Source organism: Amia ocellicauda, unplaced genomic scaffold, assembly GCF_036373705.1.
Source record: "Amia ocellicauda isolate fAmiCal2 unplaced genomic scaffold, fAmiCal2.hap1 HAP1_SCAFFOLD_26, whole genome shotgun sequence".
Classification (NCBI taxonomy): domain Eukaryota; kingdom Metazoa; phylum Chordata; class Actinopteri; order Amiiformes; family Amiidae; genus Amia; species Amia ocellicauda.
In genome coordinates, this window is record NW_027102823.1 from 166,700 (window position 1) to 184,774 (window position 18,075).

At 42.0% G+C, this 18,075-nt stretch overlaps 6 non-coding genes across 6 annotated transcripts; all 6 read right to left on the minus strand.

The window, feature by feature from the left end:
- Window positions 1–3,171: 3,171 nt before the first annotated feature.
- Window positions 3,172–3,244, minus strand: trnak-uuu (transfer RNA lysine (anticodon UUU)). Its single transcript has one exon. It is a non-coding gene; the product is annotated as a tRNA-Lys (tRNA).
- Window positions 3,245–6,982: 3,738 nt separating this feature from the next.
- On the minus strand, window positions 6,983–7,055 carry trnak-uuu (transfer RNA lysine (anticodon UUU)). The gene has a single exon. It is a non-coding gene; the product is annotated as a tRNA-Lys (tRNA).
- A 3,737-nt stretch (window positions 7,056–10,792) lies between these two features.
- Window positions 10,793–10,865, minus strand: trnak-uuu (transfer RNA lysine (anticodon UUU)). The gene has a single exon. It is a non-coding gene; the product is annotated as a tRNA-Lys (tRNA).
- A 211-nt stretch (window positions 10,866–11,076) lies between these two features.
- On the minus strand, window positions 11,077–11,165 carry trnay-gua (transfer RNA tyrosine (anticodon GUA)). Its single transcript is given in 2 exon segments — window positions 11,077–11,112; window positions 11,129–11,165. It is a non-coding gene; the product is annotated as a tRNA-Tyr (tRNA).
- Window positions 11,166–14,721: 3,556 nt separating this feature from the next.
- trnak-uuu (transfer RNA lysine (anticodon UUU)) lies at window positions 14,722–14,794 on the minus strand. Its single transcript has one exon. It is a non-coding gene; the product is annotated as a tRNA-Lys (tRNA).
- Window positions 14,795–15,029: 235 nt separating this feature from the next.
- Window positions 15,030–15,118, minus strand: trnay-gua (transfer RNA tyrosine (anticodon GUA)). Its single transcript is given in 2 exon segments — window positions 15,030–15,065; window positions 15,082–15,118. It is a non-coding gene; the product is annotated as a tRNA-Tyr (tRNA).
- Window positions 15,119–18,075: the final 2,957 nt, after the last annotated feature.

The following is an 18,075-nucleotide window of genomic DNA, read 5'->3' on the forward strand; positions in this document are numbered from 1 at the left end:
ATAACTGAAATGTTGTGTTTGCCGGACTGAACGCACACCTACACTGAGTTGCAGTGCTATCAGTTGTATCGTAAGGTACACTTATAAATTTCAATTTAAGAAGTGAATTTATAGTATCACCTTATCACGAATCCTGGAATCTTGTAGAACTCAATTTCTGTAATAATTGGACACAGACACCAATTCCAAAGATATAAATTGTTAAATTTATTCAAAAACAAAGACTAAATGTAGCACTACACTAATTATACAAAGGGAAAAGCTAATTAAAATTCAACTCTAGATCAACAAATCAAAGACAAATCACTTCCGTGACCAAATCAAAGACCATGGGATCGCATATGATAACACACAAATCGTTAAACAAAAAAGGTTATAAACACATTAACTACAATACCGGTTAGTAAGACGAAGGTGAGTCTCTCCTTAGTATTGTTAGTCAGACATTAAATAACTACGCAGGTTAGTATTTATGTCAGGTAACTTCTCGTTATATATATATATCAGTCTCATTTACGTTTAGGTGACGAGAAAGATCCTATCATTACTTGTTACCACAATTTCCCTTAACTGATTATTATTCAATGATCAAGGATAGGCAGGGCCACCAATAATCTAACGTCTATTGACTTGTGTCAATTTCAGACTAAACAGTTAAACAGGAATGAGAAGATATTTCTCGGGGTTGACAGATTTTATTTCTAAAATTATCAACAAAACAGTTTAATGTAACACACATTTATATTTAAGAAAACTAAATGATATTACACATTCTAGAGTTATGAATCACAGAATAACATTTCTAATTGATTTCTCAAATGTCATGAATCATGAACTCCAAACTGTTAAACTTATCTGAACTTCGTCGCAGAGAGGCCTCTCTGTCTTCGGGCTCAGATCACAGCACACGGCACATGGTCCGTGTGGTTTGGAACAAAGGCAGTGCGGTTCGGCTTTTTCCAAGAACTTCCACTCAGTCGATGCACCTGGATTTTGGGGTTTCGCGAAATTAGAGTCTTTTCCAAACAGATTTTCCACTGGTTTGAAGGCTCCAAGGTTGTGCACAAAATCTTCTTTGTAAGCAGGGTTCCACCGTAGTTACTTGAAGACAAAGTCTTTGAGGAAAGCAGGGCCCTGTTTGTTCCAAGGGTCAAGTTTCTTAAGACTCAAATAGCTATTTAAATGACTGAACACTTTCATATACATTCGACTTACTCAATTGTCCAGCTGTAAAACTCCACTGATCAGGTGGGCACAGGCGGACATGCACAGTCTGTAAAGTTCTTCCTTTAATAAAGTCCTTTAATAGAATTCTTCGTACGGCTCAATCTCCTTCTCCCAGTTTAACTCTTCTGTTGCCGGCAAAGACTTGGTTGGTTTCTGGTTCCGGTTCGGGCAACAGAGCTACAGCTTGAGCTGTGGCAGCGAGTTACTGGTTCAGGTGAGAGAGAAAGAGAGAGAGAGAGAGAGAGAGACTGTGCACTGTTCCTTATAGTCTGTCAGATCAATAGGTGATTGGTTCTTCAGTTCTTGAGATTGGATTTCGGTTTCAGCCCCCAGTGTCCTAATGGAGGGGGGCTTGATTTATGACTGATGTCAATCCATGCCATCTTTTGGAAATGCCGGTTGGCTCGGGTTCGTAGCTCTATGTCGGGATTTCGGCTCTCGTCCACTTCAAAGAGATTTTATCACCTACAGGCCCCTTTCTCCAGACATCTCATTGCAGGATTCAACCTATTTGGCCTCTTCTCGGTGCCATCCTCCCCAAAACTGTCACTTTGATGCAAACCAGTTCCAAGCTGATGAGCAAAGGAAATCTGATAACTTTGGGGGTGGAGAGGTCTTCTTTAGATCAGTGCTTCAGCTCAGAGCCCAAATGCTCTTATCAAAATACACCCAACATAACGCTACACAGTGGAACTGCAAGGCAATTGATTAAAGGGACAGATGGTGAATTCCTTTTTATCTTTACACTGTTGTTGGATGTCTCCTGTTCCTCTAAGTCTCATTTGGCTTTGGTTTCCCCCCTCTGTGTTGAATAATCGGGCTCTAAATAGCCCCGGCGTTTCTCCTGCAGTTCTTCGTTCTTTCCACTGCTAGCGCTGCCTTTGTGAAGGCAGATGGTGCTTGTGAGAAGTCAACAGCGTGTCCACCGAAAAGGGTGTCTGACTCCTGGTTTTGGATCCGGATGGGTTGATAACAGACCGAAACGGTTACAATATGATACTGCTTAGATTAACTGTGGATATGTATTGTGATCGTGCTCGGCTCAGGTGTGCGTTCAGTCTGCACACAAAACATTTCGGTCGCGAAACGTCTAATCAAATCGAATAAAACGGCGGGGATAGCATGTTTGATCCGTGTGCTATTGTATTTCAACAATTGTAATGCCCTTTGTAACGTTTAACCACTTCGTTAAATACAGCTTGTTATAGGATATTGTGAACTGAACCTATTTTGCTGTGAATTTATATTTACTGTGAATAGTTTATTGTGTCTGGTCTTGGTCTGTCTGCACTAAATAAATGATTTATATCAAGGGATTATTTAGTTTGTCTGTGTACTTTTTTACCTAACCACTAAAGGCCACTCCTTGCACTTCACACATTTGCCCTTTTAATTAATCCCTTACTGACATACTTTAACATGCAATGTGCGTGTGATAATAGTTTTAGCAGCCTGTTGCCATTCAGGTGAGACAATACCTAGTAAATCCTTTTTTTTTTTTTTCATGTTGGTGCGCCGCGAAGGTTTTTGGTCTCTGTCGCTTTTTACACAGTTCTTACAAGTGGCACATTGGGGATGAGGAGCAGAGCATGCTGACACGCATAGCTGTGGACTTCTGCATGGCATGGGGCCACAGGTCATTCCAAGTATTTCAAGACGCCTGCAAATGTGTGGACACGTTGTGTTGGTCCAACCCTCACAGATTGTGCCAAGTCAAGTAGAGATGCATGTTGTGCTGTTCTAAAGTGACACGTCGTCAACGGCAAAAACATCTCTCAGAGTTCCTGGCTTGACTTGCCTCTGGAAGACAACACTTGCCCAGGCTGGATATTTGCCGAAAGAAGCAAAGAGGACTAGACAACTTGCCTAGACGCAACTGCATATTTTATTGTCACCTGGAAGGCCATCCAGGCTTTTCACCATCATGGCCCTTGGTCAACAAGGTGCCCGAACAGGGACTCGAACCCTGGACCCTCAGATTAAAAGTCTGATGCTCTACCGGCTGAGCTACCCGGGCTTCAGTGAAGTGCTTCACAATGTGTTGGCTTCATGATTGTTCCAGACCGCTTTCTGGCCGGTTTAGAAAACTGGGCTCAGGGTGACAAAGGTCACATGCATATGAGATGTTTGGGCAATGCGAGTTCTCCACAACAAATCCGAATTTCCGGGGTTTTCTCCTTGTCCTCATGCAATTCCAATGGCTTGACATTTGGGAGCTCGTCCAAAACCGATGTCAAACCATAATCAAGCCTTCCTTCGAGCCGGAATTGAACCAGCGACCTAAGGATGCCTGCTGCCTGAAACCTACAGTCCTCCGCTCTACCAACTGCGCTATCCAATGTTAGCTTCTCACCGTCTTCGCCTGGCAGTCTCAGTGGCAGTGCAAAGCCAAGAAGCACCGTGGCTTGGCTCAGTGGTTTTCAACCCGTGTGCCGTGAGGACTACCCAATTGTGTCGTGAGATTTTTATTCCCTGAAAAATATTATGTCATTTTGTTTGGTCAACTTCATAAATCTTGTATCAAATCAAACTTATTCAAATGTGTGAAAATATTACATTTATACATCACCTGTAGAAAGCGTTTCATAACTGAAATGTTGTGTTTGCCGGACTGAACGCACACCTACACTGAGTTGCAGTGCTATCAGTTGTATCGTAAGGTACACTTATAAATTTCAATTTAAGAAGTGAATTTATAGTATCACCTTATCACGAATCCTGGAATCTTGTAGAACTCAATTTCTGTAATAATTGGACACAGACACCAATTCCAAAGATATAAATTGTTAAATTTATTCAAAAACAAAGACTAAATGTAGCACTACACTAATTATACAAAGGGAAAAGCTAATTAAAATTCAACTCTAGATCAACAAATCAAAGACAAATCACTTCCGTGACCAAATCAAAGACCATGGGATCGCATATGATAACACACAAATCGTTAAACAAAAAAGGTTATAAACACATTAACTACAATACCGGTTAGTAAGACGAAGGTGAGTCTCTCATTAGTATTGTTAGTCAGACATTAAATAACTACGCAGGTTAGTATTTATGTCAGGTAACTTCTCGTTATATATATATATCAGTCTCATTTACGTTTAGGTGACGAGAAAGATCCTATCATTACTTGTTACCACAATTTCCCTTAACTGATTATTATTCAATGATCAAGGATAGGCAGGGCCACCAATAATCTAACATCTATTGACTTGTGTCAATTTCAGACTAAACAGTTAAACAGGAATGAGAAGATATTTCTCGGGGTTGACAGATTTTATTTCTAAAATTATCAACAAAACAGTTTAATGTAACACACATTTATATTTAAGAAAACTAAATGATATTACACATTCTAGAGTTATGAATCACAGAATAACATTTCTAATTGATTTCTCAAATGTCATGAATCATGAACTCCAAACTGTTAAACTTATCTGAACTTCGTCGCAGAGAGGCCTCTCTGTCTTCGGGCTCAGATCACAGCACACGGCACATGGTCCGTGTGGTTTGGAACAAAGGCAGTGCGGTTCGGCTTTGTCCAAGAACTTCCACTCAGTCGATGCACCTGGAAGTTGGGGTTTCGCGAAATTAGAGTCTTTTCCAAACAGATTTTCCACTGGTTTGAAGGCTCCAAGGTTGTGCACAAAATCTTCTTTGTAAGCAGGGTTCCACCGTAGTTACTTGAAGACAATGTCTTTGAGGAAAGCAGGGCCCTGTTTGTTCCAAGGGTCAAGTTTCTTAAGACTCAAATAGCTATTTAAATGACTGAACACTTTCATATACATTCGACTTACTCAATTGTCCAGCTGTAAAACTCAACTGATCAGGTGGGCACAGGCGGACATGCACAGTCTGTAAAGTTCTTTCTTTAATAAGGTCCTTTAATAGAATTCTTCGTACGGCTCAATCTCCTTCTCCCAGTTTAACTCTTCTGTTGCCAGCAAAGACTTGGTTGGTTTCTGGTTCCGGTTCGGGCAACAGAGCTACAGCTTGAGCTGTGGCAGCGAGTTACTGGTTCAGGTGAGAGAGAAAGAGAGAGAGAGAGAGAGAGACTGTGCACTGTTCCTTATAGTCTGTCAGATCAATAGGTGATTGGTTCTTCAGTTCTTGAGATTGGATTTCGGTTTCAGCCCCCAGTGTCCTAATGGAGGGGGGCTTGATTTATGACTGATGTCAATCCATGCCATCTTTTGGAAATGCCGGTTGGCCCGGGTTCGTAGCTCTATGTCGGGATTTCGGCTCTCGTCCACTTCAAAGAGTTTTTATCACCTACAGGCCCCTTTCTCCAGACATCTCATTGCAGGATTCAACCTATTTGGCCTCTTCTCGGTGCCATCCTCCCCAAAACTGTCACTTTGATGCAAACCAGTTCCAAGCTGATGAGCAAAGGAAATCTGATAACTTTGGGGGTGGAGAGGTCTTCTTTAGATCAGTGCTTCAGCTCAGAGCCCAAATGCTCTTATCAAAATAAACCCAACATAACGCTACACAGTGGAACTGCAAGGCAATTGATTAAAGGGACAGATGGTGAATTCCTTTTTATCTTTACACTGTTGTTGGATGTCTCCTGTTCCTCTAAGTCTCATTTGGCTTTGGTTTCCCCCCTCTGTGTTGAATAATCGGACTCTAAATAGCCCCGGCGTTTCTCCTGCAGTTCTTCGTTCTTTCCATTGCTAGCGCTGCCTTTGTGAAGGCAGATGGTGCTTGTGAGAAGTCAACAGTGTGTCCACCGAAAAGGGTGTCTGACTCCTGGTATTGGATCCGGATGGGTTGATAACAGACCGAAACGGTTACAATATGATACTGCTTAGATTAACTGTGGATATGTATTGTGATCGTGCTCGGCTCAGGTGTGCGTTCAGTCTGCACACAAAACATTTCGGTCGCGAAACGTCTAATCAAATCGAATAAAACGGCGGGGATAGCATATTTTATCCGTGTGCTATTGTTTTTCAACAATTGTAATGCCCTTTGTAACGTTTAACCACTTCGTTAAATACAGCTCGTTATAGGATATTGTGAACTGAACCTATTTTGCTGTGAATTTATATTTACTGCGAATAGTTTATTGTGTCTGGTCTTGGTCTGTCTGCACTAAATAAATGATTTATATCAAGGGATTATTTAGTTTGTCTGTGTACTTTTTTACCTAACCACTAAAGGCCACTCCTTGCACTTCACACATTTGCCCTTTTAATTAATCCCTTACTGACATACTTTAACATGCAATGTGCGTGTGATAATAGTTTTAGCAGCCTGTTGCCATTCAGGTGAGACAATACCTAGTAAATCCTTTTTTTTTTTTTTTCATGTTGGTGCGCCGCGAAGGTTTTTGGTCTCTGTCGCTTTTTACACAGTTCTTACAAGTGGCACATTGGGGATGAGGAGCAGAGCATGCTGACACGCATAGCTGTGGACTTCTGCATGGCATGGGGCCACAGGTCATTCCAAGTATTTCAAGACGCCTGCAAATGTGTGGACACGTTGTGTTGGCCCAACCCTCACAGATTGTGCCAAGTCAAGTAGAGATGCATGTTGTGCTGTTCTAAAGTGACACGTCGTCAACGGCAAAAACATCTCTCAGAGTTCCTGGCTTGACTTGCCTCTGGAAGACAACACTTGCCCAGGCTGGATATTTGCCAAAAGAAGCAAAGAGGACTAGACAACTTGCCTAGACGCAACTGCATATTTTATTGTCACCTGGAAGGCCATCCAGGCTTTTCACCATCATGGCCCTTGGTCAACAAGGCGCCCGAACAGGGACTCAAACCCTGGACCCTCAGATTAAAAGTCTGATGCTCTACCGGCTGAGCTACCCGGGCTTCAGTGAAGTGCTTCACAATGTGTTGGCTTCATGATTGTTCCAGACCGCTTTCTGGCCGGTTTAGAAAACTGGGCTCAGGGTGACAAGGGTCACATGCATATGAGATGTTTGGGCAATGCGAGTTCTCCACAACAAATCCGAATTTCCGGGGTTTTCTCCTTGTCCTCATGCAAATCCAATGGCTTGACATTTGGGAGCTCGTCCAAAACCGATGTCAAACCATAATCACGCCTTCCTTCGAGCCGGAATTGAACCAGCGACCTAAGGATGCCTGCTGCCTGAAACCTACAGTCCTCCGCTCTACCAACTGCGCTATCCAATGTTAGCTTCTCACCGTCTTCGCCTGGCAGTCTCAGTGGCAGTGCAAAGCCAAGAAGCACCGTGGCTTGGCTCAGTGGTTTTCAACCCGTGTGCCGTGAGGACTACCCAATTGTGTCGTGAGATTTTTATTCCCTGAAAAATATTATGTCATTTTGTTTGGTCAACTTCATAAATCTTGTATCAAATCAAACTTATTCAAATGTGTGAAAATATTACATTTATACATCACCTGTAGAAAGCGTTTCATAACTGAAATGTTGTGTTTGCCGGACTGAACGCACACCTACACTGAGTTGCAGTGCTATCAGTTGTATCGTAAGGTACACTTATAAATTTCAATTTAAGAAGTGAATTTATAGTATCACCTTATCACGAATCCTGGAATCTTGTAGAACTCAATTTCTGTAATAATTGGACACAGACACCAATTCCAAAGATATAAATTGTTAAATTTATTCAAAAACAAAGACTAAATGTAGCACTACACTAATTATACAAAGGGAAAAGCTAATTAAAATTCAACTCTAGATCAACAAATCAAAGACAAATCACTTCCGTGACCAAATCAAAGACCATGGGATCGCATATGATAACACACAAATCGTTAAACAAAAAAGGTTATAAACACATTAACTACAATACCGGTTAGTAAGACGAAGGTGAGTCTCTCATTAGTATTGTTAGTCAGACATTAAATAACTACGCAGGTTAGTATTTATGTCAGGTAACTTCTCGTTATATATATATATCAGTCTCATTTACGTTTAGGTGACGAGAAAGATCCTATCATTACTTGTTACCACAATTTCCCTTAACTGATTATTATTCAATGATCAAGGATAGGCAGGGCCACCAATAATCTAACATCTATTGACTTGTGTCAATTTCAGACTAAACAGTTAAACAGGAATGAGAAGATATTTCTCGGGGTTGACAGATTTTATTTCTAAAATTATCAACAAAACAGTTTAATGTAACACACATTTATATTTAAGAAAACTAAATGATATTACACATTCTAGAGTTATGAATCACAGAATAACATTTCTAATTGATTTCTCAAATGTCATGAATCATGAACTCCAAACTGTTAAACTTATCTGAACTTCGTCGCAGAGAGGCCTCTCTGTCTTCGGGCTCAGATCACAGCACACGGCACATGGTCCGTGTGGTTTGGAACAAAGGCAGTGCGGTTCGGCTTTGTCCAAGAACTTCCACTCAGTCGATGCACCTGGAAGTTGGGGTTTCGCGAAATTAGAGTCTTTTCCAAACAGATTTTCCACTGGTTTGAAGGCTCCAAGGTTGTGCACAAAATCTTCTTTGTAAGCAGGGTTCCACCGTAGTTACTTGAAGACAATGTCTTTGAGGAAAGCAGGGCCCTGTTTGTTCCAAGGGTCAAGTTTCTTAAGACTCAAATAGCTATTTAAATGACTGAACACTTTCATATACAATCGACTTACTCAATTGTCCAGCTGTAAAACTCAACTGATCAGGTGGGCACAGGCGGACATGCACAGTCTGTAAAGTTCTTTCTTTAATAAGGTCCTTTAATAGAATTCTTCGTACGGCTCAATCTCCTTCTCCCAGTTTAACTCTTCTGTTGCCAGCAAAGACTTGGTTGGTTTCTGGTTCCGGTTCGGGCAACAGAGCTACAGCTTGAGCTGTGGCAGCGAGTTACTGGTTCAGGTGAGAGAGAAAGAGAGAGAGAGAGAGAGAGACTGTGCACTGTTCCTTATAGTCTGTCAGATCAATAGGTGATTGGTTCTTGAGTTCTTGAGATTGGATTTCGGTTTCAGCCCCCAGTGTCCTAATGGAGGGGGGCTTGATTTATGACTGATGTCAATCCATGCCATCTTTTGGAAATGCCGGTTGGCCCGGGTTCGTAGCTCTATGTCGGGATTTCGGCTCTCGTCCACTTCAAAGAGTTTTTATCACCTACAGGCCCCTTTCTCCAGACATCTCATTGCAGGATTCAACCTATTTGGCCTCTTCTCGGTGCCATCCTCCCCAAAACTGTCACTTTGATGCAAACCAGTTCCAAGCTGATGAGCAAAGGAAATCTGATAACTTTGGGGGTGGAGAGGTCTTCTTTAGATCAGTGCTTCAGCTCAGAGCCCAAATGCTCTTATCAAAATAAACCCAACATAACGCTACACAGTGGAACTGCAAGGCAATTGATTAAAGGGACAGATGGTGAATTCCTTTTTATCTTTACACTGTTGTTGGATGTCTCCTGTTCCTCTAAGTCTCATTTGGCTTTGGTTTCCCCCCTCTGTGTTGAATAATCGGACTCTAAATAGCCCCGGCGTTTCTCCTGCAGTTCTTCGTTCTTTCCATTGCTAGCGCTGCCTTTGTGAAGGCAGATGGTGCTTGTGAGAAGTCAACAGCGTGTCCACCGAAAAGGGTGTCTGACTCCTGGTATTGGATCCGGATGGGTTGATAACAGACCGAAACGGTTACAATATGATACTGCTTAGATTAACTGTGGATATGTATTGTGATCGTGCTCGGCTCAGGTGTGCGTTCAGTCTGCACACAAAACATTTCGGTCGCGAAACGTCTAATCAAATCGAATAAAACGGCGGGGATAGCATATTTTATCCGTGTGCTATTGTTTTTCAACAATTGTAATGCCCTTTGTAACGTTTAACCACTTCGTTAAATACAGCTCGTTATAGGATATTGTGAACTGAACCTATTTTGCTGTGAATTTATATTTACTGCGAATAGTTTATTGTGTCTGGTCTTGGTCTGTCTGCACTAAATAAATGATTTATATCAAGGGATTATTTAGTTTGTCTGTGTACTTTTTTACCTAACCACTAAAGGCCACTCCTTGCACTTCACACATTTGCCCTTTTAATTAATCCCTTACTGACATACTTTAACATGCAATGTGCGTGTGATAATAGTTTTAGCAGCCTGTTGCCATTCAGGTGAGACAATACCTAGTAAATCCTTTTTTTTTTTTTTCATGTTGGTGCGCCGCGAAGGTTTTTGGTCTCTGTCGCTTTTTACACAGTTCTTACAAGTGGCACATTGGGGATGAGGAGCAGAGCATGCTGACACGCATAGCTGTGGACTTCTGCATGGCATGGGGCCACAGGTCATTCCAAGTATTTCAAGACGCCTGCAAATGTGTGGACACGTTGTGTTGGCCCAACCCTCACAGATTGTGCCAAGTCAAGTAGAGATGCATGTTGTGCTGTTCTAAAGTGACACGTCGTCAACGGCAAAAACATCTCTCAGAGTTCCTGGCTTGACTTGCCTCTGGAAGACAACACTTGCCCAGGCTGGATATTTGCCAAAAGAAGCAAAGAGGACTAGACAACTTGCCTAGACGCAACTGCATATTTTATTGTCACCTGGAAGGCCATCCAGGCTTTTCACCATCATGGCCCTTGGTCAACAAGGCGCCCGAACAGGGACTCAAACCCTGGACCCTCAGATTAAAAGTCTGATGTGCTACCGGCTGAGCTACCCGGGCTTCACAATGTGTTGGCTTCATGATTGTTCCAGACCGCTTTAGAAAACTGGGCTGAGGGTGACAAGGGTCACATGCATATGAGATGTTTGGGCAATGCGAGTTCTCCACAACAAATCCGAATTTCCGGGGTTTTCTCCTTGTCCTCATGCAATTCCAATGGCTTGACATTTGGGAGCTCGTCGAAAACCGATGTCAAACCATAATCACGCCTTCCTTCGAGCCGGAATTGAACCAGCGACCTAAGGATGCCCGCTGCCTGAAACCTACAGTCCTCCGCTCTACCAACTGAGCTATCGAAGGTTAGCTTCTCACCGTCTTCGCCTGGCAGTCTCAGTGGCAGTGCAAAGCCAAGAAGCACCGTGGCTTGGCTCAGTGGTTTTCAACCCGTGTGCCGTGAGGACTACCCAATTGTGTCGTGAGATTTTTATCCCCTGAAAAATATTATGTCATTTTGTTTGGTCAACTTCATAAATCTTGTATCAAATCAAACTTATTCAAATGTGTGAAAATATTACATTTATACATCACCTGTAGAAAGCGTTTCATAACTGAAATGTTGTGTTTGCCGGACTGAACGCACACCTACACTGAGTTGCAGTGCTATCAGTTGTATCGTAAGGTACACTTATAAATTTCAATTTAAGAAGTGAATTTATAGTATCACCTTATCACGAATCCTGGAATCTTGTAGAACTCAATTTCTGTAATAATTGGACACAGACACCAATTCCAAAGATATAAATTGTTAAATTTATTCAAAAACAAAGACTAAATGTAGCACTACACTAATTATACAAAAGGGAAAAGCTAATTAAAATTCAACTCTAGATCAACAAATCAAAGACAAATCACTTCCGTGACCAAATCAAAGACCATGGGATCGCATATGATAACACACAAATCGTTAAACAAAAAAGGTTATAAACACATTAACTACAATACCGGTTAGTAAGACGAAGGTGAGTCTCTCGTTAGTATTGTTAGTCAGACATTAAATAACTACGCAGGTTAGTATTTATGTCAGGTAACTTCTCGTTATATATATATATCAGTCTCATTTACGTTTAGGTGCCGAGAAAGATCCTATCATTACTTGTTACCACAATTTCCCTTAACTGATTATTATTCAATGATCAAGGATAGGCAGGGCCACCAATAATCTAACGTCTATTGACTTGTGTCAATTTCAGACTAAACAGTTAAACAGGAATGAGAAGATATTTCTCGGGGTTGACAGATTTTATTTCTAAAATTATCAACAAAACAGTTTAATGTAACACACATTTATATTTAAGAAAACTAAATGATATTACACATTCTAGAGTTATGAATCACAGAATAACATTTCTAATTGATTTCTCAAATGTCATGAATCATGAACTCCAAACTGTTGAACTTATCTGAACTTCGTCGCAGAGAGGCCTCTCTGTCTTCGGGCTCAGATCACAGCACACGGCACATGGTCCGTGTGGTTTGGAACAAAGGCAGTGCGGTTCGGCTTTGTCCAAGAACTTCCACTCAGTCGATGCACCTGGATTTTGGGGTTTCGCGAAATTAGAGTCTTTTCCAAACAGATTTTCCACTGGTTTGAAGGCTCCAAGGTTGTGCACAAAATCTTCTTTGTAAGCAGGGTTCCACCGTAGTTACTTGAAGACAAAGTCTTTGAGGAAAGCAGGGCCCTGTTTGTTCCAAGGGTCAAGTTTCTTAAGACTCAAATAGCTATTTAAATGACTGAACACTTTCATATACATTCGACTTACTCAATTGTCCAGCTGTAAAACTCCACTGATCAGGTGGGCACAGGCGGACATGCACAGTCTGTAAAGTTCAATCTTTAATAAAGTCCTTTAATACAATTCTTCGTACGGCTCAATCTCCTTCTCCCAGTTTAACTCTTCTGTTGCCGGCAAAGACTTGGTTGGTTTCTGGTTCCGGTTCGGGCAACAGAGCTACAGCTTGAGCTGTGGCAGCGAGTTACTGGTTCAGGTGAGAGAGAAAGAGAGAGAGAGAGAGAGAGAGAGACTGTGCACTGTTCCTTATAGTCTGTCAGATCAATAGGTGATTGGTTCTTCAGTTCTTGAGATTGGATTTCGGTTTCAGCCCCCAGTGTCCTAATGGAGGGGGGCTTGATTTATGACTGATGTCAATCCATGCCATCTTTTGGAAATGCCGGTTGGCCCGGGTTCGTAGCTCTATGTCGGGATTTCGGCTCTCGTCCACTTCAAAGAGATTTTATCACCTACAGGCCCCTTTCTCCAGACATCTCATTGCAGGATTCAACCTATTTGGCCTCTTCTCAGTGCCATCCTCCCCAAAACTGTCACTTTGATGCAAACCAGTTCCAAGCTGACGAGCAAAGGAAATCTGATAACTTTGGGGGTGGAGAGGTCTTCTTTAGATCAGTGCTTCAGCTCAGAGCCCAAATGCTCTTATCAAAATACACCCAACATAACGCTACACAGTGGATCTGCAAGGCAATTGATTAAAGGGACAGATGGTGAATTCCTTTTTATCTTTACACTGTTGTTGGATGTCTCCTGTTCCTCTAAGTCTCATTTGGCTTTGGTTTCCCCCCTCTGTGTTGAATAATCGGGCTCTAAATAGCCCCGGCGTTTCTCCTGCAGTTCTTCGTTCTTTCCACTGCTAGCGCTGCCTTTGTGAAGGCAGATGGTGCTTGTGAGAAGTCAACAGCGTGTCCACCGAAAAGGGTGTCTGACTCCTGGTTTTGGATCCGGATGGGTTGATAACAGACCGAAACGGTTACAATATGATACTGCTTAGATTAACTGTGGATATGTATTGTGATCGTGCTCGGCTCAGGTGTGCGTTCAGTCTGCACACAAAACATTTCGGTCGCGAAACGTCTAATCAAATCGAATAAAACGGCGGGGATAGCATGTTTGATCCGTGTGCTATTGTTTTTCAACAATTGTAATGCCCTTTGTAACGTTTAACCACTTCGTTAAATACAGCTTGTTATAGGATATTGTGAACTGAACCTATTTTGCTGTGAATTTATATTTACTGCGAATAGTTTATTGTGTCTGGTCTTGGTCTGTCTGCACTAAATAAATGATTTGTATCAAGGGATTATTTAGTTTGTCTGTGTACTTTTTTACCTAACCACTAAAGGCCACTCCTTGCACTTCACACATTTGCCCTTTTAATTACTCCCTTACTGACATACTTTAACATGCAATGTGCGTGTGATAATAGTTTTAGCAGCCTGTTGCCATTCAGGTGAGACAATACCTAGTAAATCCTTTTTTTTTTTTTCATGTTGGTGCGCCGCGAAGGTTTTTGGTCTCAGCAAAGTGTGCCGTGGCATTACAACGCTTGGGAACCACTGGCTTGGCTTGTTGGGCATCCAGGTATGCACTGAGATTACGATCGGCACGATGATTGTCGTTCTCAGGAGAATTGTGTTTCTTTGCTGATCACGTTCTCTGTCGCTTTTTACACAGTTCTTACAAGTGGCACATTGGGGATGAGGAGCAGAGCATGCTGACACGCATAGCTGTGGACTTCTGCATGGCATGGGGCCACAGGTCATTCCAAGTATTTCAAGACGCCTGCAAATGTGTGGACACGTTGTGTTGGCCCAACCCTCACAGATTGTGCCAAGTCAAGTAGAGATGCATGTTGTGCTGTTCTAAAGTGACACGTCGTCAACGGCAAAAACATCTCTCAGAGTTCCTGGCTTGACTTGCCTCTGGAAGACAACACTTGCCCAGGCTGGATATTTGCCGAAAGAAGCAAAGAGGACTAGACAACTTGCCTAGACGCAACTGCATATTTTATTGTCACCTGGAAGGCCATCCAGGCTTTTCACCATCATGGCCCTTGGTCAACAAGGCGCCCGAACAGGGACTCGAACCCTGGACCCTCAGATTAAAAGTCTGATGCTCTACCGGCTGAGCTACCCGGGCTTCAGTGAAGTGCTTCACAATGTGTTGGCTTCATGATTGTTCCAGACCGCTTTCTGGCCGGTTTAGAAAACTGGGCTCAGGGTGACAAAGGTCACATGCATATGAGATGTTTGGGCAATGCGAGTTCTCCACAACAAATCCGAATTTCCGGGGTTTTCTCCTTGTCCTCATGCAATTCCAATGGCTTGACATTTGGGAGCTCGTCCAAAACCGATGTCAAACCATAATCACGCCTTCCTTCGAGCCGGAATTGAACCAGCGACCTAAGGATGCCTGCTGCCTGAAACCTACAGTCCTCCGCTCTACCAACTGAGCTATCGAAGGTAAGCTTCTCACTGTCTTCGCCTGGCAGTCTCAGTGGCAGTGCAAAGCCAAGAAGCACCGTGGCTTGGCTCAGTGGTTTTCAACCCGTGTGCCGTGAGGACTACCCAATTGTGTCGTGAGATTTTTATCCCCTGAAAAATATTATGTCATTTTGTTTGGTCAACTTCATAAATCTTGTATCAAATCAAACTTATTCAAATGTGTGAAAATATTACATTTATACATCACCTGTAGAAAGCGTTTCATAACTGAAATGTTGTGTTTGCCGGACTGAACGCACACCTACACTGAGTTGCAGTGCTATCAGTTGTATCGTAAGGTACACTTATAAATTTCAATTTAAGAAGTGAATTTATAGTATCACCTTATCACGAATCCTGGAATCTTGTAGAACTCAATTTCTGTAATAATTAGACACAGACACCAATTCCAAAGATATAAATTGTTAAATTTATTCAAAAACATAAACTAAATGTAGCACTACACTAATTATACAAAAGGGAAAAGCTAATTAAAATTCAACTCTAGATCAACAAATCAAAGACAAATCACTTCCGTGACCAAATCAAAGACCATGGGATCGCATATGATAACACACAAATCGTTAAACAAAAAAGGTTATAAACACATTAACTACAATACCGGTTAGTAAGACGAAGGTGAGTCTCTCCTTAGTATTGTTAGTCAGACATTAAATAACTACGCAGGTTAGTATTTATGTCAGGTAACTTCTCGTTATATATATATATCAGTCTCATTTACGTTTAGGTGACGAGAAAGATCCTATCATTACTTGTTACCACAATTTCCCTTAACTGATTATTATTCAATGATCAAGGATAGGCAGGGCCACCAATAATCTAACGTCTATTGACTTGTGTCAATTTCAGACTAAACAGTTAAACAGGAATGAGAAGATATTTCTCGGGGTTGACAGATTTTATTTCTAAAATTATCAACAAAACAGTTTAATGTAACACACATTTATATTTAAGAAAACTAAATGATATTACACATTCTAGAGTTATGAATCACAGAATAACATTTCTAATTGATTTCTCAAATGTCATGAATCATGAACTCCAAACTGTTAAACTTATCTGAACTTCGTCGCAGAGAGGCCTCTCTGTCTTCGGGCTCAGATCACAGCACACGGCACATGGTCCGTGTGGTTTGGAACAAAGGCAGTGCGGTTCGGCTTTGTCCAAGAACTTCCACTCAGTCGATGCACCTGGATTTTGGGGTTTCGCGAAATTAGAGTCTTTTCCAAACAGATTTTCCACTGGTTTGAAGGCTCCAAGGTTGTGCACAAAATCTTCTTTGTAAGCAGGGTTCCACCGTAGTTACTTGAAGACAAAGTCTTTGAGGAAAGCAGGGCCCTGTTTGTTCCAAGGGTCAAGTTTCTTAAGACTCAAATAGCTATTTAAATGACTGAACACTTTCATATACATTCGACTTACTCAATTGTCCAGCTGTAAAACTCCACTGATCAGGTGGGCACAGGCGGACATGCACAGTCTGTAAAGTTCTTTCTTTAATAAAGTCCTTTAATAGAATTCTTCGTACGGCTCAATCTCCTTCTCCCAGTTTAACTCTTCTGTTGCCGGCAAAGACTTGGTTGGTTTCTGGTTCCGGTTCGGGCAACAGAGCTACAGCTTGAGCTGTGGCAGCGAGTTACTGGTTCAGGTGAGAGAGAAAGAGAGAGAGAGAGAGAGAGAGACTGTGCACTGTTCCTTATAGTCTGTCAGATCAATAGGTGATTGGTTCTTCAGTTCTTGAGATTGGATTTCGGTTTCAGCCCCCAGTGTCCTAATGGAGGGGGGCTTGATTTATGACTGATGTCAATCCATGCCATCTTTTGGAAATGCCGGTTGGCCCGGGTTCGTAGCTCTATGTCGGGATTTCGGCTCTCGTCCACTTCAAAGAGATTTTATCACCTACAGGCCCCTTTCTCCAGACATCTCATTGCAGGATTCAACCTATTTGGCCTCTTCTCGGTGCCATCCTCCCCAAAACTGTCACTTTGATGCAAACCAGTTCCAAGCTGATGAGCAAAGGAAATCTGATAACTTTGGGGGTGGAGAGGTCTTCTTTAGATCAGTGCTTCAGCTCAGAGCCCAAATGCTCTTATCAAAATACACCCAACATAACGCTACACAGTGGAACTGCAAGGCAATTGATTAAAGGGACAGATGGTGAATTCCTTTTTATCTTTACACTGTTGTTGGATGTCTCCTGTTCCTCTAAGTCTCATTTGGCTTTGGTTTCCCCCCTCTGTGTTGAATAATCGGGCTCTAAATAGCCCCGGCGTTTCTCCTGCAGTTCTTCGTTCTTTCCACTGCTAGCGCTGCCTTTGTGAAGGCAGATGGTGCTTGTGAGAAGTCAACAGCGTGTCCACCGAAAAGGGTGTCTGACTCCTGGTTTTGGATCCGGATGGGTTGATAACAGACCGAAACGGTTACAATATGATACTGCTTAGATTAACTGTGGATATGTATTGTGATCGTGCTCGGCTCAGGTGTGCGTTCAGTCTGCACACAAAACATTTCGGTCGCGAAACGTCTAATCAAATCGAATAAAACGGCGGGGATAGCATGTTTGATCCGTGTGCTATTGTATTTCAAAAATTGTAATGCCCTTTGTAACGTTTAACCACTTCGTTAAATACAGCTTGTTATAGGATATTGTGAACTGAACCTATTTTGCTGTGAATTTATATTTACTGTGAATAGTTTATTGTGTCTGGTCTTGGTCTGTCTGCACTAAATAAATCATTTGTATCAAGGGATTATTTAGTTTGTCTGTGTACTTTTTTACCTAACCACTAAAGGCCACTCCTTGCACTTCACACATTTGCCCTTTTAATTACTCCCTTACTGACATACTTTAACATGCAATGTGCGTGTGATAATAGTTTTAGCAGCCTGTTGCCATTCAGGTGAGACAATACCTAGTAA